Source organism: Trachinotus anak, unplaced genomic scaffold, assembly GCF_046630095.1.
Source record: "Trachinotus anak isolate AG129_WGS33_773 ecotype Australia unplaced genomic scaffold, CSIRO_AGI_Tana_v1 ptg000012l, whole genome shotgun sequence".
NCBI lineage: Eukaryota > Metazoa > Chordata > Actinopteri > Carangiformes > Carangidae > Trachinotus > Trachinotus anak.
This window is the reverse complement of record NW_027273863.1, coordinates 1121083-1146406: the sequence shown is the minus strand read 5'-3', so window position 1 is coordinate 1146406 and position 25324 is coordinate 1121083. Positions and strand designations below refer to the sequence as shown.

Genomic DNA, 25324 nt, shown 5'->3' with positions numbered 1-25324 from the left:
GTTATTGGGTCCTGAGCAGCAGCTTCCTTTTGTTGTTGTTGTGTTGGGTCAGCTATACATATGGTGATTCAGTGCCAACGGACAGAAGATCTTTGTCTTTAAGAGACAAACTAAATATAACTTTAAAATTGAAGTATGTGTAGGGAAAATAGTCTCTTCATCCCTTCTCACACACACACAACCTGCTTCAGCTGTAAATATAATCCAACAGGCTGAACCCTGTGCCCTACAGTCCCTTTATAATTGGAATGATGGGAGATACTAGAATAGAAAACCCTCTGCATTCTTTTTCTGTCTTGCTGTTGGTTTTTGTGGATCAAGCTAAATCTTAATTTGCATGGTCTTCTGTACAAAAACAATATCTTGAGAACAGGTTGAATATATGCTGTCTTTTTTCAGCAGACATATTCAGCATCCTTCCTCCTGTTCATGGTTATTGAATCACATGCATACTGATTTGGTCATTTTGGTTCTTATACTTCCTTATTGAACACCCACCTCCGGGCTTCTCTGCATTGTGTAATCTGTGTGCAATCTGTCACCTCAGCAAGTATCCATCAAGTCCAGTGCACAGAGTAGACTTTACACAGCAGCCTAATTATGTAACCTAAGACTAAAAAAGCAACCGTTGCTCAATGATGGAATGAAAGGCTTACAGCAAGAACGTTTGAAGTTTAAAGTAGTTTCATCTTCTCCTGGTGCCTGCATGGGTTTCCTGCAGGTGCTCCAGTGTCCTCTCATAATCTAAAGTCATACTGGTTAATCAGTGACTCTAAATTGTCCATAGGTGTGAATGTGAGCATGAATGCTTATTCTCTATGTCAGCCCTGTGACTGAGCCGGATGTCAGCTGAGATTGGCTCCAGTGTTTACATTTGTAGAAAAGATCTGTATATCTAGATTTTTTTTTTTTTTTTTTTTTGCATGTATCAAAAACATTTGTAGAATAAAAAGATATTGTGAATAAATTATATCAGTAGTGAGGTTACACAGAGACACTGTGACACTGTGTGTGGATCAATTCAGTGATAATTTTATGCTGCCATATTCTGTTAAAAATAGGTTCCATTTATGTGCAAATCTGGGTTCTTCCAAATTGAAAACAAGGACAGGGACAGACTAGAAACACCCAAGTTAAATGTTTTTGTTATTTTCTACAGTTATCTGTCACTACCTGCTACACAGTACACTTACATTTACACACCAATGACAATGGACATCTATCTACTGTAGGCTGAATCAAACATCAGAAATTTGATGACTTATTCAGTTTTTAATAAAGCGATGCAAGTCAGGTTTTTTAGAACCAGCATATGGAATCCTTATTAGGGCTGTCAATGATTACAATATTTAATCGCATGAGTGATCACAGTTAATCATGATTAATCGCATATTTTTAATCTGTTCTAAATGTATCTTAAACTGATTGTAATACTCTTTTCAACATGAGAATAGACAAATGCTTGCTTTATGCAAAAAAAGTCATGTTTATTTATTGCTACAATGAGAAATACTCTCAGTTCAAGTAACTAACATGTGCAAACTGCATTGTAAAACAAGATGCTGAAATAAATATGGTTTGCTTCATGCGAGGAGGGGGCGCCGGGCTCTGTGCATCCGCTGTGTGCTTGGCCGACAGGTGGTATTCGAGACTAGACGTACTCCGGTGTAAGGTGACCATTTCCATAACACCAAAAAGGAGGACATTATGCGGCATATCAGTAAATTACTATGGTGTACATAGGACTCTAGTATACTCTCATTTATAGTACAATTGTGAGTGGTTTAAAGATGATGTTTGTGTCGCTGAATAGGCTACACAAACACACAGCGGCCGGACAGGGCATTGAAAATCCGGACTGTCCGGCCTAAAGCCGGACGCCTGGTCACCCTACTCCGCTGGTACGTAAATTCACCGCGACAATAAATACAAATGACTTTTGTCCTGTCAAGAGAGCCATCTGGCAAGACTTTGAAGCTGAACTTGCCATTCAAAACATCTTTTTCATCCATTACTGCTCACGACGGCATCGATCTCGGTCATTGCTTCCTGATTTCCCGAGCTACGGAGTGGCCCGAGGTTCAAATGTCACAAGCGCTAATCACGTTAAAAAAATTAATCCTGTTAAAGGCATGTTGCGTTAACGCGTTAATAACGCGCTAACTTTGACAGCCTTAATCCTTATATAAAGCAGAAATGAGAAAGAAAAATCTTAATAATCTAGAAAATACATTCATGACAGTGACATTTCACCTCAGCCTATTTTAGTGAATCTGTGAACTTTCCATTTTCATAGTGATGTGGATAATCAATAACAAGGCAGCCTCCTCCAACACAGCCTTCTGTTACAGAGATCCATCTTCAGACTGTGAGACAGTACATTTCTACCTCGTATCAGCTGCACAATGAATTGCTCAGTGAGGCTTCTTTAGGGGGGATTTATACTTTTGGCTTTCACAGGGCAATCGTTCAGAAAGGCATGTTTAGCGATCACACAGAGGAGGGAATAATCTCAAAGAGAAACCATGGTAAATTGAACTGTCAAAGTCAAAATATGGGATGCAACTTAATGTAAGTGAACTGTCTGTTTAGGGAAAGTATTGCAGAGTCACCTGGGAAAAAAACTGCAGTCTATTGTCATGGTGTTGTTTCTTAGTCTATGTATTGTATGTCTTATTTTATTTTTTACTATTTGCCTGAAAGGAGGTATCATTGTTCAGAGAGCCAAGTCAAATCATCATACTTTTTAAGTTCAAAAGAAGTCAGTATATTTGATATTTTCAGAACACAATTTTTGTGTTACAGTAGTAGTTGGAATCTGAGCTGTACGGGCCTCGAATTGTATTCAGTAGTCCCTGACAAAATGAATAATGCTTTAATTTGATTTCATATTGGTTGAACCATAGACAAACATCATTTAAACAAGGTTGCCATTCTTTTTCAAGTACACTGCAGAAATCATCCTCAGCATCATTTATGTGTAAAACTGAGTCCTACTGACCATACCCACATACTTTATTCTAAACATTCAGTTTATATTTAAGCTCAAAGAAGGTTCATAAGACCATGAGACATGCCAAACATGCACAGCATTGCCTCTCACACAAGGAAGGAAGAAGTCTCTAGCTCTATGATGAAACGAACAGTTGGCACAGTTGTCCCCTGGAACAAAATCGCCTCATAGTGGAGCCAGCAACATGTCTTAGACTGGGAGTAAGAGCTTGTACCAGCTTGGCTCTGAGATTTAAATCTCCCCTATAAACAAGGACGAGGTAGGTCTTTAAATGTGTGGTGAAGAGAGGCATCTAAAATTCTACAGTTGCACTATGATATTTTCTATAGTGTCATGGTGGGGAATTAAAATAGTAATACATTATTGGGATGCTGTTTCTACTGCTTTGCTTTAAAGAATCTTCTCTTATTGTAGAAACGCTGCAACCATGAATAACAACCTCTATGCACTGGACAGAGAAACCTCTCGCTAAAAATGTCATCTTAAAATGTCTTTTTATGAGAGGTTTTCAGTTGTTTGTGTGAGAGAGGATAATGTTTCAGTTGTTCGTGTTAGAAGGCTTCAGTAGTGTGTGTTAAACCTTTTCACTTGTATGTCTGTGAGGTTTTCAGTGTAGTATGTCAATGTAGTATGTCATATGTGCATATGCATGGTGATTCTAGATAATGTCCCTCACAGCCCCTCATAATTTAGGGCTTGCAGTTCTCTCTCTCTCTCTCTCTCTCTCTCGTTAAAGCAAAAAATTATATTTAGCAGTAGAATTACCGCCTCACAGTTATATGCCTCCGCAACTCAGACTAGTTTCAGATCAAATCCCTGTTTATCCAGAGTCACATAGCATAATAACCTAATAATAATTTGTGTGAAACTTTGTCATAATTGCTGTGTGAAGTCTTGTAATGGGTAATAAGTGTTTTTTGAAGTCAAACTGACCTTGACCTTTGACCTTTGACCACCAAAATTTAATCAGCTCCCTGGCTATCGACAGCCCAGAGACATAATTATGTAAAACAAGCAAGAGACTACTTTAAGACTTCAAATAATAAAATAATAATAATATTAATAAGTTAATGCATTAATGGGACACAAGCCAAATATTCCTTTGACTTTGGCAAAGACATAAGCTATCAGCAATCATTCATCAACAACTCTTGATTTTACCTTGTACTTGTAACAACAGAACAACCTTGGTAAGGTAGATTTTTCTTCTACAGAATTCCTAGATTTCTCTCAAAAAAGGTGAAGAACTTCCATTGTAATGAGCATTTTATTAATATATCAATTGATCCTGGCCTAAAGTGAAAGAGCACATAATTTACTAACTCGTAAAAGCTCAGGAAAATAGTTGTTCATGTTCAAAGAATGCATGAGTTTGTGTTGGAGGGGGCATGAATAGTGTAAAGATTAAATACAATCTAGAAAGGTAGCGCAGTGTCTAATGCTGAGTCAGGAGTTTACAAATCTGACTGGAGTAAACTGAAGACAAGGTGTAGATGTTAAGCAGAGATAGACTTGAAAAAATGTAGTTTGTACATCATGCTGTTCGAACATGTCTGACAGCGAATGATTCTAGGTCTTCAGCATCAAAGAAAGGGTCAGAGAAAAGTGAGTTGCCATTATTTTCTAAATTGAGATAACAACGGACGCTTTCAAATAGTCTCTCCTCAAAGGCATTCATGTCATTACTGGGTTCAGTAATGGAGTTCAGGTCTTCAATTCTGACATCAGACAGTGTAGGCATAGGAGGAGAGGGTTCCAAACACTGTTTGACCATCCAACCATTTCATTTGAAATATACTTACAGTGATTGGCCAATGCATTACTTTGTCATTTATGCTGATTTCACTAGGGCAAAGTTCATCTAAAGTTCATTTCTAGACATGTTTCAAACTTTGTAAAAATCTCCTGCTATGATTAATATTAACAATTTATTCCAATGTCTCATAAAAATAGAGAGAAAGCACATCTACAATTACTTCCTCATTGAGAGATCCTGGATCAGGCCTTGTGCCACTGCTTTAGGTTTTGGGGTTTTCTGTCCATTTGTCCATACATCATTGTCCCACTCTCACAAACGTGGTATCTCAGTAAGACCTAGTGAAATTTTCTTCAAATTTGGCACAAATGTTCACTTGGACTCAAGCCTGAACTAATTAGATTTTGGCAATAAAAGGTCAAGGTCAGTGTGACTGCACAAAACACTTATTAGCATTCAATCAAGATTTCACAAAAAAGTTATGACAAAATTTCACACAAATGGTTAATGTACAAACTCTCAATCTCTGTACTGACAAGTTTTCAGGTTTTGTTTGCCCTCCCCATTTCTGCAAGGATTGGCTCCATAGGTTATTTGACTGGCTTTCTGAATCCGATTTTATGAGACTGTCATCAGTTCACTGCAGATTCAACGTTGAAATACTTGAATAGCGTTGACTGGTTATTTCACTCATGATGTCTTGTATTATATAAAAAACATCATATGGACATGTTAACAAGGTTAAACACTTGATAAGTAATTTTTTTTCCAATTTCTTTTTTTCCAAATTTTTTTTTATTGTTTGGTTTGGTTTTTGTTGTTTGTATATATTCTTCACACTATTCATCTATTAATCAGCATTTCAATAGAAAATCTAAAAACCCATAAACTGGCTCATTATATTTGTCTCAGTGTCCGTTTATGCCCAAATATTCTTACTGAGCATATCAAACACTTTGGTGGATTGATATTAGCACCAGCCTTTAAGAAACGGTGCTGATGGAACCTTACATAAAAATTACAGGCTCACCCTCTTTTGATTTTGCTTGTAGGAGAGTTTAGTTAGTCAGATGTTGTCTTGATCTTGTGTCCCCTTTAGATTGAGAGAGAACAATTAGATGAGAAAGAACAATAGAGCGACATTAACATTTCATTTACAGCCCTCCATCTGCTTCTTTTGTTTTCACAGTGCTCTGGTTCCCTCATGCTGCTGTAGAACTGTAAACACTGCTACATACTGAAGCACAATCAGGCTCCTTTCTGCAGACAGGCCAGCAGGAGATTGCCTTGAAGGGGAAAAGAAGGTCTTTTCTGTGTGAGGAGGGGAGGTCAGATGCCTCCTGTAGATAGTCAGGGCCGGGCTATAGTGAGTGCTGTGCTGCCATCACTCCTTGTCTCGGGCCCCATCCAGCCAGGCTCCATCTACACAGTCCAGTGAAGACGGGCGACCGGATGAGCTGAGTAGCCCACTCTGTAAATTTTTTTTTTTATATTCTTACCTTGTGTATTTTTAATGTTGTGGCAGTGCGGGGTGGGAGCACAGCAGGGAAGTTAGTCCACGCCTGTGGTGCCTCCAGTCGAGGGTGTCAGCGTGAGCGTCTAGCCCTGGGTTTTACTGTTGCAGTGGATAAATTAAACTGTTTGCCGTGGATAATAGTGGGAGCCCTTTTGGTGTTTTGGAACAGAGTGGGAAACCCCTGTTGTGGTCTTGCCCCCCCATTTTTTGTTAGATGTGTATTCTGTGATTATTTGACAGCTTTGACCAGGTAATTCCTGCCCCACCCAGTTGTAACTCAACATTTGTTACAGCCTGATTCTCCTTGTCCCTCTCTTTAACTCACTTTTTCATTAAATCCAGTTATGCACTGGATAAAAAGTTTTACTCCTACTTCATTGTGAATGCCCTTCAACATTCATAACCCCACTGTCATCCTTACATATACAAACTAATTACCTAAATGTTCCAGGGGTATCAGAATTAAACTCTGCCAACCATAACTGCAGTATGAAATGTTTCTGTATTGTGTTGATAAAAAATATAATCCCAACAACATTATGTATCTAACAAAACCTTTTAGTATAATTACTAATGCAGATGGTAGGATTTGAAGATAATTTGAAGAAAGCATGGTTACCCAGCACGCTAGAGGCAAATCAAAGATCCAGCCACATAAAAAACAACACATAAGCAAACCAGACATCCAATAGAACAGACCCAAACCAAACATGCTGGATAGGGAAAAAAACAGATAACAAGTAAATGAGGCCATCAGACAAACAGGTATGTAAATAAACATACATTCAATTAGGCCACCAGACAGACAGGAGAGTTAAAAGAAAGGTGGATGATCAGGCATTCACGTGATTAAACAGATGTTCAGCTGGTCAGGCTGCAGAAATATTGGTATTGATTTCCCCTCTTTGATCCACCCTGTAAACCGTATCAAAGGTTCAGCCCAAGCCAAAGAGGACAAATACAGAAATGTATTATTTGCTTGTCCTTTCTGTGCTCTTTCACCCCCCAGCACCGACCCACTCACTTCCTCCATTACTAATCTGGGCATGTCATTGGATCAGCCTGTTTCTGGATTTTGTAGCATACAGTTAAAAAGAAGGAAAATGCTGCTGTGAGACAATTAAATTCCCAGGATATCCAGTTATTTTTTGTTTTGTCTTTACAACTACACACTGGTGACAAATGATATAAAAAACAGTTTAAAAAACAGTGGGGTTATGAATGTTGAGATCATTTTCATACTCAACAAAACATTCAGTGACCTCTCATGTCCTGTGAATGGAAGCATTGTCATCCTGTTTCTCCACTTATTTTTCTGGTTTTTCCTTATTTTGTCACCCGTCTCTAGGTGGTTATGGGTGTGGTCGTCTTGCACTGTACTTCCATCCTATTGTTTATCAATTTGTGTAATTAATTTTCAATCAGTGATATAGCTAAGTGACCTCTCTTCTGGCCCAGTTTCTTGAAGCCATCTGTGACACTTTGCTTCACCTTTAAGATTTTAGACAACATGACATATTTTGGTCCATCCTGGAATGCTTCAGTCAACCTGTTTTACTTTGATTAACCAGTTAAGAGTTAGTTAATTTGACATACTTTGGTCCAGCTGTCACACTGTGGTCCTCTTGCTATACTTGGGTCATACTTGATACTCTGTCATACTTTGGTCCATCTGGTCTACCTGCTATTTCTTTTGTTGTTGATTTCTTTGATCCTCTTATGACACCATGGTCTGCTCCGTCTTTCTTGATTAACTCCACTCTGTGGTCTATCCTGACATGTCTCATGATTAGTTTCTGCTTGTCATGCCATGATCTACTTGTCATACTTTGGTCCATACTTTGGTCCACTGTGTGTTATTCAAAGAAATCAACAAGAAAACACTGTAAAAAAAAAACAAAAACAAAAAAAAAAAAAACACTGCTCAAGCTTGCCTTGCTTTTCTTTGAGCCTTGCCAGTATTGGGGTTACAAATGTAATCTTTATCCTGAAGATGGCACGAGAGGAAAGGCATGTGTTTGTGTCAAAATGAATCTCCTTGGGAACATCAATGTACCCAAGAAATTTTACAGCAATCTGTCTACTACATAATTTAGCTGTTAAATATTTTGTGTGTATACTTGACGGTTGGCTCTGTGTGTTAGATGGAAGCTCATAGTGTCCAAAATGAAAAGTGTTCATCCTCAGGGGAGTGAAAATGTGCTCAGTTAACACAACCTGCTATTTAGAGTTATGTTTCTCATGTACAACAGATATTTGACCTGATGATCGGAAAATCTCCTCATTAGCATCAGTTTTCGCAGTTATTTGACAAGATGTCTGGCTCTAGATCAAAGTGGACTCCAGGTAGAAACATCTGCTGATCGACTCATACCACAAGCACACTAATTTGGCAACACTGCCAAACTCAAACTCACTCTGGTGGCATTCAGCTGACCAGTGGTGGAACAATTATCACATAAATTTGCAACAACAGGGTTGGCCCTGTTGTGGTGGTCCTGCAAGAAATAAGCATATTTGTATCATATCAATAGAAATCTTTCCAAAAGGCTCCCATAGTTTACTGACCCTCATGCTGAGTACCACTTTGTGTATATGTTCCAAGCAAACTGCTAAACTGGAAACCTAATAAACATCACTTCCCCTTCAAAAGAGAGCTCATGAACATGGTTGAGCTGGCTGAACAACTGAACAACTGCTGTATCATGGTACATCAGCAACAACCAAAATTGACTTAAATTTGCAGTTGTTACTTGAAATATACAGTACAAACTATAAAGTCAATAATGATTATAAAACAAGTAGACCACATAAATGCTGATATTTTCTCTGCTGCTGGCTGTAAGAACACCTCATTTAACAAATGAACTTGGCTGCCTATGTGAGAGCAGACTGACGGCTGCGACGGCTAGCTGAATTCTGTCCAATACCAAAGTAGGGGAGACTGGTCATTCCATTTCACTAGGTTTTTCTTGCATTCATGACAACAGAATAAACCGTGGGGTGCAACTAATTACTTCATGTTGCTACCAGTGTTTCTTTAGCATTACAAGGTCATCAATTAGCGGCAGGTTGAAGAACAATAATATCACTGGTTCTAATTTTCAGTCCAGCTGGAAGATCTGGGCAGAATAGCAAAATGGGAAAACCCAACTGTTTTGAAAGCAGGTCCAAGGCTATCAGTGGGGGCATTGACGTAATACCCAATGTATTTTATAAATCAATATGTGGAACGTTGGAAGCATCTATGTTGAACAGTTGAAGCATTTTTTGGACTCAGACTATTCTTCTCCATTAGTTTTATTCCTGGGAGGGTGAAATGGTAATACTTTACTTTATAGGTCTGTAATTGGGGCTGTTGGGGAGACACTGACTCATGACTTTCTAAAATCCTTGCTACAGCCATGTTTAAAAGTATTTAGCTAAAACAAATATTAATAAGTTAGTCTGGACAGAAGGGTATCCATAAAGTAGATACATAATAGTACAGTGTGGTAAAAAATAGTAGGAACACTGAGTTTCATTAGCCTTTGGGACCAAGAGGATTACAAATTGGTAAATTGAAAATCAGATACAAATCATCAGCATATAGTTCCTAAAAAATTAGCTGAATCTAATGTATTACTGTAAACAATGGATTTTATTTTGATGTAATGGTCAGCAATGGTGCAAATCCCAACAGCTCTGTGACTGCTGATGTTTGTTTTCCCTGTGTCTCCTCCCACTTGTCTGTGTGTGTACGTGTGTGTTTCTCAGCAGGGGCGTGGCGCAGGACTGGCTACCTGACTCACCTGTTTGTCATTACTCATCAAGCTCAGCATTAGAACCCCAGCTCTCCAGCCACTTGTCACCAGATTGTTTGAGAGTCTATTCTAGAAAGTGGGTTTAGTGAAAACTCTGAGTTTCCTAAGCCTGAGATGAAGGAAACTCTGGGTTTTGTTGCCAAGCTAAATGCGATCCCAGTGTCTGACAATAGCATCCAGTGCCGCATCTCAGACATGGCATCTGATATGAAGGAACAGGTGCTTGACAGTATTGTTGAGAGCCCATTCTTCTCTGTTCAGCCAGACACTGTGCTCAGCTAATGGTATGTGCACTATGTTAAAGAGCTCAGTGTCCAGGATGAGGTTTGGTTTTTTTCATTCTCTTCCAGCTTGCACCACAGCAGAAGAAATATTCAAGGCTTTGAATGATTTTATTCAGGATACTCATATTGATTGGGGCTGCTGTTGTGGGATATGTACTGGTGGCGCCAGGGCAATGACAAGGTGTGACAGTGGTCTGGTGAAACAGGTGCAAGCAGTTGCAAGCACTGTATCATTCATCACCAGGGCTCGGTGACCAAGAAGATGCCCAGAGAGCTGCACATGGTCCTGGACGAGGAAGAAAAAATTCAGTAAACCTGATTAAATCACGCAGCATGAATGCCTGTCTCTTCTCCATCCTCTGCAGTGAGATGGGCGCTCACTTCCAGCAGCTTCTCCCGCACTCCGAGGTGCGGTGGCTGTCCTGGGGCAATGTCCAGGGGAGGCGCTTCCTCATGCACATCACCTCCCCACTGGTGAAGCACATGGAGGACATGAACTGAAGAGGTCTTAGTCGAGCTGAACTCTAATATGGGCTTAAAACAAAAGATGTGTGAAGTGTCACTTGCACACTTCTGGGTGTCTGTGGAGACTGAGTTCCTCCACCTGTCCAAAAAGGCTATAAAAGTGAACCACATACCTGTGTGAGTGCAGGCTTTCCTCCTTGACTTTGATTAAAAGTAGAGGATGATCTACGTTTATGCCTTTCTACAGTGCATCCAAGCATCAACCGTCTATGCGCATCAAAAATGCAGGTCCATTGTTCCCACCAAGGTAGGAGTCAGCAAACAAAATACCTACATGGAAAGAATTTACGCACAATAGGAGCCGATATGAAAAGCAGAACTGTGAATGGTGTGCAGTAATGATTTCATTTGTTGTCCAATTTACTTTGTGTTCAATAATAATTTGTAAGTAGGTCAAATTGCTCAAAAAGGCCCTACAATGTATGTTGTGATTTGTACTCAAAGATGGTGAAAAGTGTTTAAAGACAAAGATGAGACAATGCTTAAATACATGTTTAAAAAGTAAAGACATAAATGACACCCCAGTGCATTATGTTTTGCATGTGTAGATTGGGATTTTTGTTTTTACTGTTCGTGTTGCTTTTATTTTGGTGTTTCATGTTGGGATGGAAGTTTATTTTGGAGAGCTTGTACACATGTTGAGATGGAAGTTGACAAAAAAGAGTAATAAAATGGCAAAAAGGACAGCAGTAAAATATAAAGAGAGAAACAACAAAAGGATAAATGGGGAAAGTAAATGATAGCGAGTTTAACTCCAGTTGAAAGTGAAAGATATAAATGGTGGGCAAAATTTTTTTGTGTTTTAATAGTTTGTTTGGGGTTTTTTTTTGTTCTCTACAAAACTTGAGACAGGTTTGTAGAAGGATTTTCTTGAATTTCTCCCTACATATGTTTTCAGTAGTATGACTGCACCCAACTCTTAGCAGATTGAGATTATATTTATCACATGCAAGGTTGACTTTTGGCCTGATGGTGGCACTAAAGGAAAATTCATGATTTTAATAAAACATTTTTTAACCTAAGGGTTTATCCTTTTGGGAGGATAATTATGCTGCTAAACAAATTTCAGATTTCAAGTTATGTTTCCTTGTGTGGCGAGTGGAGGGGTGGGAAAGGGGTGTACCGACAACGCCACCTGGGGAGTTTCGCCCCCGGAAATAGTTTAAATGCGATGATTATATGGTTAGATGGTTAAATTTACTATACACAGGTCTACACAGGTCCGTATACCACGGGCAGAGATGTATTTGGAAAAATAGAAATAGTTTATTTTACAACCAATTAACACATCACTTGAACAATACTGGCTCGTAATTACGTACTGGGGCCACAGAGCAGAATGAACAGGGCTGTGGAGGCTACGGCGGCCCAAAATCAAATCAAGGGGGAGGAATAACTAACCAAAAGCACCCGTGACACTGCAAACACACAGACCCGCAAGGGGTTCGGGATGAAAATACCACCACCAGGAATTGGGTCGCCGCCTGGCCCTCCGCACCTGTCCACAAAGACAAGAAAGCAAGTTATAAAACTGGCCTCCCAGTTAATATGGCCCCTGATTGCTACCTAACACTCTAACACACACACGCACACACAAACACACACGCACACCTTTAAGTAATTAAAAACAACGAAACAAACCATCAAACAAAGGTAAATAATATTCCTTAAACAACAAACAGTCAATAATGTTCAACAAATTAAACAAATGAATCCAAAATAAATCTTTTCAAGGTTGATTAATGAACTAAACAGAATCCGTAAAGTAGCAATAGGCCCTGACACCAGCTCTGTGAAGAGCCTTAGTACGTCGCTTCCCCACAGCTCAGAAGAGCCGAGGAGTCAAAACGGCTTCAGTGAGCCAAAACAGTCAGGGTGAACCAAACGCAGCCAAAACAGCAGTGGGTCCAGGAAATGGTGGCTTTAATAGTTTCTGGGCCTCACCAGCAGGGCATTACAGAGCGCCGAGAGGTCTAGGACAACAGAGCAGGACAAAACAATCAGTCGGGAGCAGCATAACAGGCTGAAACGAGAGGCGGACAACGCCGACTTACCACGTGGAGACCGCACCACAACGCCGACCGGCCCCCAGCAGGGCAGCTCAGCCCCGTGACTCCAGCAGTCCGCCACACTGCAGCAGAAACAGCCATATCACCAAACAGTCAACACGTGAGTGGGAGAGAAAGCAGCAGTGGGCGCCAATGCCCCTTACCCGTGCGCCGAAGGAGAGCGCGCGTCGTTCTGGCGACACGCCAAAGCAACACCGATGCTGGGCACGCGCACTGCGCTGAAGGGCAGAGCGTGCGTTATTATGGCAAAACGCTGAAGACGCTCTGGTGCCAGCACGCCACATGGCTTCACCACGCCACTCCAGGCCACAGCCACCACCACGGACGAGCGGAACAGGAAGAGAGAGAGCGTGCCAGGTGTACCCAGGCCCCTATATATAAAGGTGCGCTCCCCGCCCACAAATCAGTGCCACAGGGTGACACAGCGCCCCACTGTGAGGAGGAGTAAGCCGTGTTCCGGCCACACTTGGACATGACAAACTCCACACCCTGCTTGCAAAACATGTAAAGGAAAAAAAAATTAAAAAAAAGCTTAAATTGAAATAGTTTGTTTGCAGAAGCAACAATAATGTACCTGTTCAAAGTATGTACCCTTGAAGACATCCTTCAGACGCAGTTCCAGTGTGTGGGCAAAGCAATGCATTTTCAACATCTGTGGCTCAGATTCTGTTAGTTTGGTGAAGACACCATTTGTCCTTCCAAAGCTGATGGTTGCTCCCTCCACTACTGTTGCAGTCAGGCAACCATTCAGATCCAGGTCATTTTCAGCACACTTCTGCATTATGGTTGTCATGGCCACTGTGAAAATGCCTGCAGTGTTTGTGACTGATATTCTGTTCCATTTTACATCATCAGATTGTTAGCAAGATTTTGCTGTAAAAATGTTAATGTGGATGCAAAAATATAGTTTGTTTTTTCTGTCTTCTCTGAAACATTTAATTTCCTACAGTTTACTTTCATTTAGTCTCTGATCTGTTATTGTTTATTTAATGTAAGTACAGATTGTATAAGATAATTAACCATTCTGTTGACAGCATGAAAAGGTCCTCTTTGTTTTGAAGGGGTGAGGGGGGTTTTGTGTCCCTACCAGTGTTGAGATCTTGGGTGGAGTGGTAGATATGTTGGAAACTTTTTTCTTTTTTCTTTTTTTTTTTTCTTTTAAAAGTTTTCTTTTATTATTCACATTTACATGTTAATTAGTATAATAAAATGCTACGTGCTACAAAAACTAATAACCCTCTAGATGATCTTTGAATAATTTGAATAATATCCTGTTAAATCTTATTTTCAGTATCACTTATGACTTCATTGAGGTCCAAACCTCTGACTGTGGAGTTAATTAATTATACTCTGTTTCATGTTACCATAAAATCTACCACTATGTAGGAAGTTAATTTGTACATGAGCCTACCATGGTCAACTGAAGACTGTTCAACACAATTTTTAAATTAACAGCTTGAATTGAGAACAAAGTAAGTAAAGTAGATTATGAGATAATGAGCTCCGGGGCACATAAAGGATAATATATGACAAGCTGTACATCAGCAATTCTCAAAGTCCAGACTCCGATCTGGATCCGGACTGAAAGGCAAGTCAATCTGATGCGCTTCAGTTATCAGGCTTCATGTCAACATGTCTTATTTTGTTGCACTGTTTCATATATTTATTCTTGTTTGTTGAAGCATGAAAAGTAATGAAGTTAATCAAGTTTAAGTTGAAATTTCTTATAAAACTACAGTGCACATTAGGCTTTTCTGTCAAAAGTTAGAGCAGCTTAGGTTCAAAAGCAAACAGTTGTAGGCAAACGGTGCCATTTCTTTTGGTTTGAAGTTGTGAGAAAATGTAATAAAAGGGATTTGCTTATAATTAGTTGTTCCGGACCTTTGACCCTATCTCGTATTCAGATTTGAATATCAAATTTGAGAACCCCTGTTATACATGATTGTAATTTATGACACAGAGCCTAAACTCTGATGCAAATTGGTGCTTTGCACTGATTTACACAACTATTGAAATCATTTTAAATTCAATGTGGTTTTTTGACTGAGAAATGACACAAATAACCCCAACTCCAAAGCTGTTTACCTAAGCCTCACTGTTGCCATTTTTATCCACAGTTTGAACTGCAAGCAAACACCAGCATCATAAGAGGCCAGTCAGAATCGAGATTTCTCAGTGGCCATGATATAAAGAAAAATAAAAGCTCTGCTTCATTCAAGAGGGGAGTTTAGCTCCTTTCGAAAGCAGCCTGCCATATAGCAGATCCATATTGACACTGCTGCATGCAAGTGTTATGCAAAATACTATATCACATTATAGTAAGAAAGGCTTACTGTGGCCCTGTGTTCCTGCATTTTTATAGGACAAGACAAAAATGCATCAAAATTTAATACAGAATCAGATTTGGTTTGAACATTAAGGATGTGTGATGGAAAAGGGCAAAAAAAAATGAACTGAACTTTTTACATCAAGAGCTGTTAATAACAGCCACTTCAAACAGAGTCTCTTGGGCCCATACACAGCAATCCTGATTAGTATCAGATCATGCTTCCTTCCATGACAACAGTTGGTGACTGGACACATGCAAGAGAAACATGGTGTTGATCAAATGGCTTTTGTGTTGTATATTATAGCAACATTATAGACATTATGTTATTTTCAAAGAGACATTTTGCCATCATACCAATCATTAGCAGACTGATACTGGTTAGTGTCAGTATTGGTAGTATCTGTCTGAGCCAGCAAAGAAGTAGTTGCCTTAAGACTGCTGGTACAGCTTGTGTGCTCTCTTCTGGTCACAGCAAGATAATACAGCCATAAATACAGTGGCCAAAAGTATCCAGACAGGGATGTCCACCTCTGTGTACTTCTGGCCAAAGTCTGTTTTTTCCAGCTGATACTATACCAGTTAAAGGAGATCTGTCTGCTCCAGGACACAATGATATTTTAGACAACAGTATGGCTCCAAATTTGTGGCAACAGTTTGGGGAAGAGTCTTTCTTGTCTCTTATCGCTTCCTTATTCAAAACGGATTTATGGCCCTACATAAGTTTTGTAATAACCGGTAGAGTTTTTTTTTTTTTTTTTTGTCTTAAACAGTCCCTTCATAATTCACCCCTAAACACACCTGCATCTGTAGATAGGCAAAAGAGAAAAAAACATGTTGCTTTTATAAAAGAGGGAGCAAACACCAGTATCCAAACATACGTCACTTTACCAAAAATATGTAGTTAATAACATGCATGAGAAACTATATTTTTGGCCAGCTGGTTTGTGACAGCAATCTACAGGCAGCCAGTTGGGATGGTAGACAAGTCTTTCATAAAAAATAGTTAAAAAGCACAAGCAGTGCTACACTGAGAAAGCTGTGCAGATTTGAGGTTAGTACGTCATCATGTTAGCATTCTCCAAGTCCTACGCTGTCAAACATCATACAAGAATGAATTGGAATCAGTCTTTTCTCATTAACTTAATCTAAATTTAAATAACGTTCTGTTATTTTCCATGAATTAAACTTAAAATGTCTAATTTTTCTTTTCAAACTTGTAAAAATTAGTTGTTCTAATTTGAGAATGAAATCTTTTTGAAATTGAAATTTTGATTTAAAATGAGTTGAATGAAAGTGTAATTTAAATGAAGTTTTTAAAGTAGTAGTAGTTTTAAAGAAACAAAACTAGCACACCGGACTTCCCAGCATCCACTAGTTTTGTAATTCAAACAGGGCCAACAACTGTGCAGATTACTAGTCATTTCAGACCTAGACCACTAGATGGCAAACCTATACAGAAAATCACTGTGTTGGCTCAACATTCAGACAATCAGAAGTAAAGTACCCTTTATGCAGAATAGCCTCTGTTATATTATCACATATTTTGTTGTATTTTCATGACTAATGCAATAATGTGCAAGCAGCATTTTAATGTTGTCAGTAGCTGAGGCTGAGGCAAATAAATTAAATACTCAATACTCATCTGAGGAGGAATGGTATGCAGCATTTGATTGTGCATGTGTTGAACTAATGATGCCCACTGAGGAGAGACGAGAGTCTTTCTGATGGAGGAAGGGGATGTCACTTCAATATGACAAAATGTCACCGTTCTTTAACCGAAGCATGCTGGTTTGTGAGTGTCGGATTGTTCTCCTTTCGCATGTTTGTGTGTCTGTGTGTCAAGTTCACGCTGCCGGGAGGCATCATGTCACCAGTGATACCTTTCTTTGCTGGCTCTGATCAACTGAACTCTTTTATGTTTGTGGATTGACACTGACTCAGCATCACGTTGCAGTTTCCAGACTGTACTTTGACAGAGATCAGAGCAATGCCAGTATGGCATTGCCTGCGTGAGAGGCAGCTGCGTCATGTGATCTAGAGATTCAGTGGCTTGCCTATTTTTCACGTGTGACGAGATGTCAGGCAGCAAAATTAGACAGAGAAAATAGCTGTTGACAGTCATTTTGATGCCATACCAGCAATTTCACTATAGTCACTATGTCTAGGCTGAATCTGAACATGTCATAGATATGAGAAAAAATAGAATTAATTATTTAACCATTTTAGCAGCTGAATGTGGAGACAGTGGCATTTTGTATCAAAAATAAATCTGAAATTAATTTACAATGAAGAGAAATCCAACATTCAAGTATAGAGTAGTATAGAGCTGGCAGTAGCAGCTGACGTGCAGCCAGTGTGACCACACATGCAGCAGATCGACGACAGCAGCCCCAACAAATCCATTGTGTTCCCAAGACTGCCAGCAGCACTGATGGCCTGGATGTATTTGGTGCCCTCACTGTTCAGTGTTCATTGAACTTCAGCTGCCTCTGCAGTCTCCAGACATGAATCCAGTAGAACCTTTAAGATGTGTTAGAACAGGAGATCAGCAGCTTGAATGTGCAGCTGACAAATCTGCAGAAATGATGTGATGCAGTCATGTCAACACGGAGCAGAGTCTCAGAGGAAAAGTTTTCAACATCTTGTGGAATCAGTGGCATGAAGAACTGAGGCTATTTCAGAGCAAAGGGGGGAACTACCCAGTGTTAGTGTTGGTGTTGGTGAATAAAGTGTTCCTAACAAAGTGCTGAATGAGTGTGAGTCTGCCATACTGGCACTGAAAAATAATTACTACCTCATGTGGAGACTTCAGTTGTCACTAAGCCGGCTACACACAGGTCATGATGAGAAAACATGAGAAAGGAAGGATATGTGAGTGTACAGTTATAGTTATAATTTTTAATTCTTTTTTCTTTGTTCTTCATGCTTTACTGTACGTTCATCAGCAGGACTTAAACAGACTGTATGCCGTTTGGTAGACCCTTTTATATACACTGTCTCTCACCACTACAACTTCTCGTAATATTTTTAGTGTCTAACTCTCTAGGATTACAGCCACGCTGTCCTTTTTGAGCTACATAAGACCACATGATTATGAATTTTGAATATCAACAGAACAAGATAGGCAGAGGATACAGGATAATGCAATTTGGCCATTTTTTTTTTGTGTAATATTTTTGTTACATACATTACATACACACAATTTTTGTGTGTATGTAATGCGAAAGGTTTCCAATGTAGAATTTCTCCTATGGAGAATTATCAGCCGACCCTCTCAGCTTGATGGAGCCTCTTAGTCTTTTTTATTTCTGTTTTCTTTTTTGGTCACCTCTGATGCTGAGCAGGAAGCTTGCAGTCAGTTTATCAGAGGTTTCTCACTGAATACAGCTGCCTTCTGCTGCTGGAAAAGAAACAACACAGACAGATAAAGTTAACATAGTGGAGAATTCAGCAGCTTAAGAGGCAGATTTTTTTTTTTCACAAGTTGGTGGAGACCAAAACAGAGCAAAAAAGAGGAGAGAATAGTGGTCTTACATTCATAAAGTGGAAACAAACATGACTCCAAATGAATGGTAATATTGCTCTGTATCCGCTTGCCATGTAAATAGGCAACTCTAACCACTATATATAGTTATCATTTGTCAATGTTGTGTTTACAGCTTGTCCAGCTGCCCTTAAGTGTGAAAACAACTTAGAGAAAGAATTTAGTTCTTTTTAATTATTTTTCTGAACTTCCCCCCAGAGATTCCCAAGAGCACCTCATTGTCCGTGTTCCATCTACTCGCACCTTTGTAGCCTGATATTTCACACACAATATAACCTGAATCCTTGTTAACATAAGGATCAACGTTCCTCTCTAGTTTGTCAAAGATAACATTTTCTTCTTCTTCTTCCTCTCCTTGTTTCCTCTCCTCTTTCATTACAGACTCCTTAGGAAGAGCATCCTTTTGTTTCAGTCTGATTTTCTCAACAGGTGATAATCCTTTTTGATTAAGAGTCTATCTCATTTTGTCATCCAGGTTATGCCTTCTGTCTATATTTCCTCCTGTAGGCAGTTGTGGACAGACCATTTTATCAAATTTACTTAGGAGGGAATGTGCTGACAAGTTGGCCCACAAAGGGCAAAACAGAAGTGAGCAGAGGCAACAAAAAAATTCACCTTTTTGAGTAACTAAAACTCATGTCTTGGTTATGCCGGGGTTTGTTTTTTGTTCTTTTCTTTTAGTGTTTTAGATTTTTGTATTGACAGACAGTAACAGGGATGTTTCCTTTCAAAAGATTCATACAACAGAGAAATCAGCAGAGCATCCTTCCAAGACGGCTTTGCGTCGCCAAATGTTTAGACGTGTTAGTTTTTCCGAAGTAAATACACACAGGATGTCTCTCTCAGTAGAATCCCCATTCTTTGTCTAAAACTCACCCGGACAGACAAGTCTTTCATTAAATAACTGAGGGTGTTTCTGGTAGTGTCCTCACATTGTTTGTGTCCAGGAAATGCCTGATTAACTTTACAAGCATTTTTAAACCAGATGAGGTAATTACTGCTGATGATGTGGCTGTATTTACCTCAGTGGCAGATATTCTGCATTAGAAACATGGTGCCTATATGTCTATGATGTCTGTGCTGTGTACAGATTCTCATAATTTCAGAATAGTCGGCCAATTGAGGAATAACATTGTCCAGAATAAGCAAGTGCACTTGATGATTCGATTTTTGACTTTCAAAAGAACCAAGTAAACAGTGAACAAACTTGACCTTTGGATTCATCTTTTGCAGATCAGCAAACATGGGCTGAAATGAAAGAGAAATCCAGACAATGTTCTAAGGCACTAAATCCATCACATATTCACACTTTTCCAATACATTTTTTACAAAATACATTTTTTACAGTAAGGTGTGACATTTTTATAACATATATATATATATATATATATATATATATATATATATATATATATTTGCATTGAAATGATGTATCTGAATTTGTGTGAATTTAACTTGTGAATTTTTCAAGAACTAATTTTTCAATGTTCACAAATTCAGAATGAAAAATTCAAGATTTATAAAATTCAAATCATATATATTCAAGTTGCTCAAATTCAATAGGCCAATTTCAGATTTAAAATTCGAATTTGTCTCTGTGTCTGAATTTGGCCAGTCAAATTTCAGTAAAAAAAAATTCAGATACATAATTTCAATGCCAAAAATAAAAAAATTCACAGGCTGTACAATTTCAAATACTGGTGAGACAAATTTGCATCCTTAGTACAGCTGAGTCATGAAATAAGAGGTGCCTTTTGTCATAAAATCCTCTGAACTGTGAGTTTTTAAGATGAAACCTCTTCTCGTTTCGCACGGTGTTGTGGGGCTGTAATTACAGTACAGATTCTAATGCACATGTCCACCAGCTGTTTGATGCTGTTAGTGACTTCACTGACATGGTTCGAGTCTCTGCTTCCATCTGGAGCTTTCAGAAGGTTCAGGCAGAGGAGGATGGAGAGATCAGAAAGCCTCCATGCAGTAGTCAATGACTAACATTAATAAAAACATTTAGGAACAAAGTGGACATAAAGTATAACCAGAGGACCCAGTTACACTTGTTATTTCAAGCATCTCATATCCACATTTAGTCCTGATATAATCCGATACACCGTCATCTACATTGACACATTTATGTCTCAGTTTAGCCAGATCAGTGTGATTGCATATGTCTTGCCTTGCCTGCGTATGAGCCACATTTGGGTGTGCCCTTTTGGAGTGATAGTAAAGGTGCAAAGGGGAAATAGCTCGAACCACTTTAGCCACCAGGTGAAGAGTAAGCTCAGAGAGAAGTGTCCAAGGTGAATCTCAAGCCGAGTCTGAGGTCCTGAGTTCTCTGGAGCAGGTTTTCATTAAGGAGATCTGTGTGCTGAGCTCGGAGGCCTCTGTGCTCTTGGAAACCCTGAAGGCAGCAGAAATGCTTCTGTACACAATCCTGTCTGCAGTTCTTCTCACGGTTTGATGGCTGATATGCATTGTCAGCTGTGAGACCTTATATAAATGGGTAAGTGTCTTTCCAAATCATGTCCAATCAATTCAGTTTACCATAGATGGACTCCAACCAAGTTGTAGAAAGTGAAATGGGAGGCACCTGAGCTAAATTTCAAGTGCCACAGCAAAGCGTCTGATTTATATCAATGTGATATTTCAGTTTTTCCTTTTGAATAATTCTAAAATTGTGTTTTTGCTTTGTCATTGTGGTCTACTGATTGTAGATTGATGAGAAATGATTTTAGTACATGGCTGCATATACTTTTTTTTGCATAACAAAATGTGAAAAAAGTGGTCTGAAGACTCTCTGAATAGACTGTGTGTGTTGAGACACAAATAAGAAGCCACCTTACACAACAGTTACAGCCTTATAAAGCTGAAAGGAGCCTTGCTTTGTAACACATCACAAACAAACACAAAAACAAAACGTATCTTTTCTCGCCTGCTTTGGTGCGAGAAAGCAATGGAAGCAATGGGAACCTAAATGTGACTGTCACAGTGCGTGTTGATTTCTCTCAAGAGAACAAAGTTCTGAATGATCAAAGGGATACCAGTGGATTAGGTTGGTGATGAAGTGGGAGAGTGCTTACGCATCCTGAACTGAGAGAACTTCAGAGAAAGACACGTATGACACAAGAAACTCAGCACTGCTGGAAACTGACAAAAATTGAAACGGATGAACAGGAATATGACAAAAATTGAAAATTGAGGAGAAATCCAAACAGGGTTGAACATGGTGTTTAATTTGGAATGGCCTGACAGTCAAAGAATTGTTTTTGGGGAAAAGATCAAATGCTATTGTAACCAAACTAGTGTTTACAAAATTATATATTTAGGACCAATTCAATTCAATTCAATTTTATTTGTATAGCGGCAAATCATAATATACATTATCTCAAGGCACTTAACAGGGTGAGGTCAAGACCTTACTTTGTTACAGAGAAAAACCCAACAGTTCCCACAAAGAGCAAGCGCTTGGCGACAGGGGGGAGGAAAAACTATTGACAGTGGTTAATAGTAATGATGAGTAGTGGTGGATCTGGATCCTGCTGCTCCAGAGGCAGAGATACCTGCAGAATGAGGACAGAGAGAGGGAGAGAGAGGAGAAGCACAAACTACGGGAGAGAAAAAAATACAAAGTTAATGGCATAAAGTAGTCGAGAGAGAGAGAGAGAGAGAGAGCCCAGTGAATCATGGGAATCCCCCAGCAGTCTAGCTCTATAGCAGCATAACTAAGGGATGGGTCAGGACATACCCGAGCCAGCCCTAACTATAAGCTTTACTAAACCTTTAATGCCTGACCATTAATGGCTTTGTAGGTGAGGAGGAGGATTTTAAATTCTATCCTGGAGTTTACAGGGAGCCAATGCAGAGAAGCTAACACAGGAGAGATGGGATCTCGTTTCCTAGTTCCTGTCAGTACTCGTGCTGCCGCATTTCAATTGGAGGCTTTTTACTGAATTTTTGGGACATCCTGACAATAAAGAATTACAGTAGTCCAGTCTTGAGGTAACAAATGCATGAACTAGTTTTTCAGCTTCTTTTAGACAGAGAATGGGTCTGATTTTTGCAATATTGCGCAGGTGGAAGAAGGCTGTCCTAGAGACTTGCTTTATATGTGAAGTAAAGGACAAGTCCTGGTCAAAAATGACACCAAGGTTTCTGACTGTAGCACTGGAGGCCAAGGTAATGTCATCCAGACTCAGTATATTATCACATAGTGTATCTCTGAGGTGTTTTGGGCCAATTACAATAACTTCAGTTTTGTCTGAGTTTAAGAGTAAGAGATTACTGGTCATCCAGTAATCTCTTACTCAGGTAAGAGATTACTCAGGTCCACCTGAAGCTTGGCTAACTGGTTAGTCTCACCAGGCTTCATGGATAAGTACAACTGGGTGTCATCTGCGTAACAATGGACATTTATCTGGTGCCTCCTAATAATGTTTCCTAGAGGAAGCATATATAGACTGAAAAGTATTGGTCCTAGCACAGAACCTTGTGGAACTCCATGACTGACTTTAGTGATGATAGAAGAGTCATTATTAACATGAACAAACTGGAGTCTATCTGACAGATATGACTTAAACCAGTTTAGTGCAGTTCCTTTAATGCCGACCATATGTTCTAGTCTCTGTAATAGAATCTTATGATCGATGGTGTCAAATGCAGCACTAAGATCTAGCAGGACAAGTATAGAGACAAGTCCATTGTCTGAGGCTATGAGGAGATCATTGGTAACCTTAACCAGAGCTGTTTCTGTGCTATGATGGACTCTAAAACCTGACTGAAAATCTTCAAACAAACCATTTCTGTGCAGATAATCACATAACTGGTTTGCAACGACCTTCTCAAGGATTTTGGAAATAAAGGGGAGGTTGGATATAGGTCTATAATTGGCTAAAACATCTGGATCAAGAGTAGGCTTTTTAAGTAGAGTTTTAATTACTGCAACTTTAAAAGCCTGCGGTACATAACCAGTTGATAAAGATAAGTTAATCAGACTTGATATAGAGGTGTCGATTAAAGGAAAAACTTCTTTGAACAGCCTTGTTGGAACGGGGTCTAGAAGACAAGTCGATGGTTTAGATGACGAAACTGTTGAAGCGAGCTCAGAGAGATGTACAGGAGAAAAACAGTCAAAATATAAGCCAGTTACAGTGGACTCTGAGGCTGCTGAACTGGACAGTACATCTGAGCCAGCTGTGGGGAGGAGATGGTGAATTTTTTCTCTAACAGAGACAATTTTATTTGTAAAGAAGCTCATAAAGTCATTGCAACTGAGGGCTAAAGGAATAGATGGATCAACAGAGCTGTGGCTGTCTGTCAGCCTGGCTACAGTGCTGAACAGAAACCTGGGATTGTTCTTGTTTTCTTCTATCAATGATGAATAATAGGATGTTCTGGCTTTTCGGAGGCTTTTTTTTATATGCCAATAGGCTGTTTTTCCAAGCCTTTAGAGATTCTTCCAGGTTAGTAGAACGCCACCTTCTTTCTAGTTTCCTTGAACTTTGCTTTAAAGCTCATGTTTCTGAGTTGTGCCATGGAGCTAGCCTTCTCTGACTCACTACCTTCTTCCTCAGAGGGGCTACTGTATCTAGAGTTACACGCAGTGAGGCTACAGTACTGTCAACAAGATCATCAACCTGTGTGGATGTGAAGTTAAGAGAGCTGTTCCCTACTGTATTGATACATGGCAGTGGGCTAAGTACTGATGGGATTCTTTCTTTAAATTTGCTAATGGTATTGTCAGAGAGACCCCTGCTGTAATGGACTTTTTCCCCAGATGCTGTGTAGTCCTGACTGAAAACTCAAATGTTAACAGAAAATGGTCAGATAAAAGAGGGTTTATGGCCAAGTTATTCAGTACTGCTCATCTGTGTTGCTTCTCTTACGCTGTACCATCAAGCTTCCAGCTAGAAGGGGTGGGACCTATTCCCTCTCTCCACTTGCAAGTCTTAATTTCCTGACACAGCCAATAAGAACCCATCTGAGCAAAATAACACTAACCGGTTTTTGTCTTATTTGCTGAACCTGTCACTATATTCTGACAGTTGTACATGAAGCAGGTCATTTTGGCTCCTCTGGCTCCACCTACAGCTTGTTATGCAAGTCGCTCCTGGTTTGATACCACCAATCAGACCGAAGGGGAGTGTTGGCTGACTGTCAATCACAGCTCGTGCACACGCTGCAGACAGGTTTACCCCCCACCTCCCTGGTGCACGCTGCCAGATGCGCCTGCTACACGGCTCTGGCTTGTACCCGTCCGTCAGCATGTCGAAGCAGCTGAGGGGATGTTACTCTTCCTCTGAGGCCTGTGCCTCGGTCTCAAACCTCTGTCCACATCAACAGGTAAAAATGTCCCATTTATCAAAGTGCCAGTGAGTAAAACGCTGCAGTGAACGCTGACTGTTACTTATCGGTAACCTAGGCTCTGTGAACAAGCTGTACTTTCAGAAACATCACAACCTTACTTTTATCCCAAAGTTGACTATTGCTGA

The 25324-nt window shown here is 39.6% G+C and overlaps 1 pseudogene; it reads right to left on the bottom strand.

Moving 5' to 3' along the window:
- Positions 1–23664, bottom strand: part of LOC139628719 (uncharacterized) — a 212742-nt pseudogene extending 189078 nt beyond the window's left edge.
- Between the last annotated feature and the right edge of the window lie 1660 nt (positions 23665–25324).